Raw genomic sequence first — 6,871 nt, 5'->3', positions numbered from 1 at the left:
AGACAGAAGGAGTAAGTAAACAATTCAGTACTTTAAAGACACATCAGGGCTTCCCTGGTGGTGCAGTGGTTAAGAATCCGCCTGCCAGTGCAGGGGACACGGGTTCGAGCCCTGGTCCGGGAAGATCCCACATGCCGCGGAATAGCTAAGACCGTGCACCACAACTACTGAGCCCGCGTGCCACGACTACTGAAGCCCGCGCACCTAGAGCCCATGCTCCGCAACAAGAGAAACCACTGCAATGAGAAGCCCGCACACTGCAACAAAGGGTAGCCCCGGCTCGCAGCAACCATAGAAAGCCACCAGGCAGCAAGGAAGACCCAATGCAGCCAAAGGAAAAAGAAAAAAATCAATTATACAGATATCAGGATTGAAGTGTTTTTAACTATTGCAAGGGAAGAAAATTTGCATATTCTATTCAAGGTGTAAAATTTCCTTCAAGAGCATTTCCAACAATCACGAATAATATTTTCTTAGCCCTGGATTTGAGAATGGTTATTTGAGATCCCAACAAATAGAAATGGTAAATGGACTCGAATACGATGATGTTCATGATGGTGATATGGTCTTCAAAGACATTTTGATTTCTGGTCAACAGTACTGAGTAATTTACTTGAACGGTTGCCAAGTAGTTAAGAAATCAAGACAAGCTTATTTGTAGCCTAAAATTACAGGTAGACAGTAAATATCCTGGATTTGTTTTCAATTAGCTTTTTTCCATACTTGGACAAGCTGCTGCCAACATTTAAAGATTGAAAGTACTCATTCAGCAATGAAAATATGCATGGCACCTACTAATAATTCAAGTGGAGGTAATTCAAGTGGGTTTCCTATGCTCGTGACCCTCCAAAGAGCCCAAACTGAGCTTTAAACCTTTAAGCTTTACCAAAATTTTTCTGCATCCTACGGCGCTCTTCAGCCAACGGCAGCAAGAGCCTTATTATCTCGCAGTGTCAACTCTGCTTTCCTGAAGCTGGGAAAGGAGTAGCAATCCCTCCGGTACGGAAACCTCAACCACAGACCTGACATTTTGAGCAAGAATTCAAATAATACTTCGGAACATCTGCACCCAGACCAAGGGCGTGTGGCCCCCTGCTGGAGGAAGGCCAGACCCGATCGGGCAGTTAATCTGCTCTCGGGCCACGGGCGCTCGTCGCCTGGACTGTGGGCAACCACTTCCCAGGAGTGCCCGGCCGTGACCGGGGCGGGGCGGGGCCGGGCGGCGAGCGGGGCGGAGCCAGGCGGCGAGACCCGCCTGCGCTTATGCGCCGCCACGCCCGCTCGCCCGGGCCCCAGGCTCCCCCTGTTACCCTTGCCTTAGATTCTCGACGTCACGGTGGCAAAACGCGCTCTCGGCCTCCCCAGCCGGTGACTTTTGTGCGCGTTGTGTGTTGCTGGGCTGTGTTTGCTGTGCTGGGGTCCCGGGGGGGGGGGGGGGGGGGTCTTGGGTTTTTTTTGGAGCGGGCGTGTTGCAGGCACGGGGACCAAGAGCCTTGGCGATCCAAGTGTATGGAAGGAAGGCGAGAAGAATCGGGACACAGGGTACGGAAAAGAAATGAGGAGGCCAAGCATGGAAAGAGGGGGGATGGAGGCTGAGCCCCAAAGTTGGGGTGCGGGCGGGGGGCTGAGGTCAGGGGCTGAGGAGAGCGCGGGGTGGGGCCTCGAAGCTGTCTGGAAATCTGGGCGCTGATGGGAGGAGCAGGATGCGGAGGGAGCGGGCTCCGGAGGAAAACAGGCAGGCGCGGTCCACCAAGTAACAGCCTGAGGACTTGGCCCGCCCACCCCTACTTCCTACGGCAGGCTCCCCGGAACTGCTGCCTCAGTCCTCCAGCGCCTTCCCAATTCCCCTCCTCCCACAGCTCCCCCAGCTAGAAGGGCCAGAAGCCAACTCTCTATGGCTCCACCTCTTTCCTCAGCCATTACGTCACTCTGAGTGACGACACCACCCACCAATGAGCTCTCAGATTCTGGGGCGCTAAGGCGTCCCTCGCGATGGCAGCCCAGGGGGCCGCAAGGTCTGGTTCTCACCGGCGAAATGACTTCTCTACTGGGTTTAGTTTAAGGAGTGTTTATGCTGGGGGGCTCAATACTGACGCTTTTCTGCCTGTTCACACTCTGTAGGCTGTGGATTCACCTCCCCCCCAAAAAAACACCCTTCCTTGAAGCTGGATTAAAGAAGCTCTTACCCTACCAGTCGCGTAATATGCCTGATAGTCGCCATGGTGACTATCTGGGAGTCACCAATTACATCACTCTGATATATTCCCCCACCTTCCAACTCCGCAACTGCGGGCGGGGAAAGCAGTGAGGGGAGGGAGTGGCAGAAAGGGCGGGAATGGTGAGGAAAACATCCCCTCTCCTATATCCAGGGCCAAAAACTGGAATGCTATGAAATTTTCATATGGAAATCTGAATTCCACTAAATAAAATTGCTTTATAAATGTTCTCTTAACAGATATTGGTTATGTTCAGTAGTTTGCGTTTCTCAAATAACATTTAAAATGTATATTATAGTAGCTGTGCAATGACATTGGCACTGCAGTTTTGGGGGCACTTCAGTTCCTAGGATGGGGAACTGAGCCATCTTGGGAAAGTGAAAGATCTAAAAATGTACTCTATCCGCAGTTATCTCTACCCATCCATTTTATCTGGCTCTAGAAGGAAAACAAAATTTTGGTGGCTCTACTTTAACATGACAGGAAGGAATTGCTTTCACACGGAGAATACTTCTCTTAACATGTGACTGACCACAGACCTTACTCATCTGGGCTGCACATTTGTAAGAATAAAAGATGGCGGTATATAAAATTTCATTTTTTAAAAAAATGTAGACTGCTTTTAATCCACAAAGCATTTTTTAGCTAATAACCAAATGGATCCACTGTTACATAGGCAAAACTTTTCAGTTTGGCCACTAGAGGGCCCTTTGTGCGTGTCTGATACCCAACTTTAGACCGAAAGGTTTCACTTCACGTTCTATGTTTACGAGAGTTAACAAAATCTACAAAGCTTTATAAAGTCTCTTTACCTTTCCTTCCCTGAAAATTCCCGATGGTAAATTTTGAACTCTAAAAGGCTAGGTAGGTATAATTTTCACATTAATTTCATAAATTAATCACTGTACTATCATGTACATGTACTTTTCTGCAAAAGATCATAAAAGATGCAAAAATATTCTTCTCAGTTCCCTGGGAGACATTTTATGCCGGGAAATATTCTTATTCATGCATTGTATTCATTTACAACCAGGCACAGTGAAAATCATTAAGTATTCATAAACCAGATGAACGATTCCAAGCCCAGTATTTGAAAGATGAGCTAGATTTTCTACCATGGCCATATGTCAGCAATCCCATTTTAAAAAGGGAAGGTTTAAGAATCTTTCTTATTGAAATCCATTGGTTCAAAACAATGTCTGCCTTCTTTTATCAGGCCGGGTGATTTTTTTGACTTTCAGGATAAGTGATTTATCATGTAATGCGTTTCTTAATATAATCTTCAGAAGACAAACAAAAATGTTTTTTTCTCCCTAATCTTGGTCCTGAGAATTGTGTTAGATTGCTTTCTTTTTAGAAAAAATTTTAAATTTTCTTTTCTTAAATTTATTTTTGGCTGCTTTGGGTCTTGTTTCTGTGCGCAGGCTTTCTCTAGTTGTGATGAGCAGGGGCTTCTCTTCGTTGTGATGTATGGGCTTCTCATTGCAGTGGCTTCTCTTGTTGCAGAGCATGGGCTCTAGGCGCGCAGGCTCAGTAGTTGTGGCACATGGGCTTAGTTGCTCCGCGGCATGTGGGATCTTCCCTGGCCAGGGCTCAAATCTGTGTCCCCTGCATTGGCAGGCGGATTCTTAACCACTACACCACCAGGGAAGTCCCAGGTTGCTTTCTTAATGAAATTTTTGCTCACTTTCTATGAAGAATAGAAAACATGCTCTGAACCTCGTTAGATGCTAAAAATGTAAATTATTATTTTAATGGCCATTTCCCTAAGTACGGCTCCAAATCAAATATTATTAACAATGTGTATGTTATGCAGGAAGAGACTATGCATTTACTTCACGTAAGTTTAATTTTAAACTCTTGTCAATACAGGAAGGTGGGAAAGAAGGATGAAGCTAGAAAGGATCATAGGAAAGGGAAAAAAAAAGACCAATTTAACCTCTCTTTCCAGGAGATAGAATCAAACATTTGAAATAAGCTCAGGTGGTGTGGCCCCCTTTGGAGAAGACATTTAAAACAAAACTGTGCTTTTATTGATTCCTTTTTTTTTTTTTTTTTTTTTTTCCTGTACGCGGGCCTCTCACTGTTGTGGCCTCTCCCGTTGCGGAGCACAGGCTCCGGATGTGCAGGCTCAGCGGCCATGGCTCACGGGCCCAGCCGCTCCACGGCATGTGGGATCTTCCCGGACCGGGGCACGAACCCGTGTCCCCTGCATCGGCAGGCGGACTCTCAACCACTGCGCCACCAGGGAAGCCCTTATTGATTCCTTTAACTTTTGGTACCACAAGCATATGAACCACACAAGCATAGATTTAGAAATAGTTAATGATTAACAGTAATGGGAATGCTTAATTCTGAATATCATCCTTAGCATTATTAACAGGGTTGTGTGTGTGTTTTAAACGAATGCAAAATTAGAAATCATGAAAATAATTGGTCTGTAGGAATCTTTTAATTTCCTGTTTAAGTGGTATTTAAAGATAAAGGTAGCAGGGATTGCCCGTAACGGTACCAAATAGATAACAGCACTGTAACGTCGATGGAGAGTCTAAGGTCTAGTGCTGATATGACTTTATTATTCTCAGAACGGAGTACTGGTTTCCTCATCTGTTTGTTCGCTGCCTGTGTTTCCTTTGTACTTTCATGTCTGTGCTACGACGTTCTAAGTCATTATCACCAGGCCCCAGGAAATATCACCAAATCGGCCCACTCCTGCAAGAGGAGTTTACTGTGTCACGTACCTGGTACCTTCTATTGTTTCACATAATTTCCTAGGATGGGGAGGGATATAGGGTTACAGAGAATCTTGACTCCCGCTTCGTCCTCTCATTCTTGCGTACGTGAGCTCTGTCTGGGACAAACGCCCTCATCCGTCAAAGCGCAGGTCTAGCCGCGAGCAGCGCAGGGCCCGGCACGTGACGGGCGGGGAGCCCGCCGGTCCCTCTGGGTTGGGGTGCGGAAGGCTCTGCCTTCCTTCCCCCTGTTACCCACAAGCCCTCGGGCCCGCGGGACGAGAAGGAAGCAGGCGTGTGGGGCCCGGGGCCTGCCAGGGAGGCGTCCGAGGAGCCTGCCATCCGAGACTGTCCCCCAAGGCTCCGGTCGGAAATCGCTGCCACACGCAGAGCCCGGTGGGACAGGGAGCTCCTCTGTGACAACTGTCGGGCGGGAGACAACCAGGGTGGCACAGAAATCGCTGTCCCCTTTCCCGCTCATCTTAACCGGGCGCCCGTTTGTAGGGGATTTCTAAGGTCTAGGGAGGGCATCGCAGTGTCACCCCAAGCAGTCCCACCAGGTGATTGACATGTGCTGTTAGAAGCATCAAAGAACACGCACATGCACACTTTCGCCTCCCAGGCCCAACCTCTATCCTGCCTTCTAGTTTTGTTTTGTTTTTCACTTTTCTCCGCGTCGTGCCTTTCTGTCTCTCCGCCTTTATCGCCTGCGGTCTCACTTCCAGTCGAGACCCCGCCGGGCCGCTGGCGTTTCAGGCTCTCCCCCAGCCCCTCCTTTCCGCCCGCCGACTGGCTTCTTCCTCCTTTAGCCCACTGCGCCCCGAGCCCCGGACTGCATTTCCCGGCAGGCGCCGCGGCCAGCGGCCAATGAGCGGCTGAGGATTTGGCGGCGGCGGCGCCCCGAGAGTCGGGGTGGGGGGGGCTTTGTGCGCGGCGGCGGCGGCGGCGGCGGCGGTGGCGGTGCCTGTGGCGGCGGGAGCGGGTGGCGGCGGCGACCAAGACGGAGGTGGAGGCGGAGGGGGACTGTCCACTGGTCGCCGCGGAGAGGCGTGCGAGGCCGAGTCGAGCCCCGACGACGACCCTGCTGCCCCAGCCCGGCCGCCAGCCACGGGCTGGTCTCTGGCAGCTGCAGCTGCGCGGCGACCCCCATCCCTCCGGCTCCGCTGCCCACCCCACCGCCCGCAGTCTTCCTCCTCTTGCTGCGCGCCCGGCCCGGCCTGGCCGTGGCCCTCCTCGGTGCCGGCCGCCATGGCAGAGGCGTCCGGCGCGGGGGAAATCTAGCCCGGGGATTTCATGCGGCCTAGCTTGGTTCCGCCTCCTCCTCCCGCGGCCCCGGCGGCTGCCTGCACCCCAGCCCTACTCCGGGCCTCCGTGTGTCTCCTGTGATCGTACTGACACGGCCGGGGGGTTAGAATGGAACAAAGTGAAGGTAAAGTGAATGCGTGTGTATGTGTGTGTTTGTGTGCGCGCGCTCTGGAAGGAAGCGCTGAGGTGGGGACGGCGAGGAGGGGGCGACCTAGGGATGGGACCCGGGTAGGGAGAGAGACCTTAGCAGGGATGGGAGGACTAGCGGGTGGCCTGAAAGGGTTCGAGGGGAGTCTAGAAGGATGAAGCAAGGCGGGGGATGTGGAGGGGATTGGGAGGTGGGGCAGGAGAGGTAGGATTGGGATAAGGGATGGAGTGGCGCTAAGCTGGGAATTGGGAGTAGAGGTGGGATGGGGGCGGGGATAAAGATGGAACGGGGGAGGGGCAGGGGGAGAGGAGAAGAGTTAGGTTTGGAGATTAGAGACCTGGGCGGACAGAGAAGTAGGCAGGTTTGGGGGTGGAGTATGGGAACTAGGAGAGTCTGGGGGAAGGAGAAAGAATTAGGTGGAGAGATGGGGCCTCAAGGGAGACACGAGGGGAATGGAAGTGGAGGAAAAG

General features: G+C 51.4%; 1 protein-coding gene across 7 annotated transcripts in view; it reads left to right on the top strand.

The window, feature by feature from the left end:
• The first annotated feature begins 5,325 nt into the window (after window positions 1–5,325).
• The window catches only part of NSD3 (nuclear receptor binding SET domain protein 3), a 109,642-nt gene continuing 108,096 nt past the window's right edge, over window positions 5,326–6,871 (top strand). For 6 of the 7 annotated variants that reach the window (XM_027122837.1, XM_027122838.1, XM_027122839.1 and 3 more), the window contains exon 1: window positions 5,914–6,377. The gene's annotated coding sequence lies outside the window, so the exon portion shown is untranslated. Of the gene's footprint in view, window positions 5,345–5,913; window positions 6,378–6,871 lie in introns of those variants that run through there. The other variant, XM_027122835.1, reaches the window with a different exon arrangement.

Source organism: Aethalodelphis obliquidens, unplaced genomic scaffold (assembly GCF_003676395.1).
Source record: "Aethalodelphis obliquidens isolate GAN/ISIS:26980383/991018 unplaced genomic scaffold, ASM367639v1 scaffold25, whole genome shotgun sequence".
Classification (NCBI taxonomy): domain Eukaryota; kingdom Metazoa; phylum Chordata; class Mammalia; order Artiodactyla; family Delphinidae; genus Aethalodelphis; species Aethalodelphis obliquidens.
Note: the sequence above shows the minus strand (reverse complement) of the source record. Positions and strands in the feature narration are given on the sequence as shown.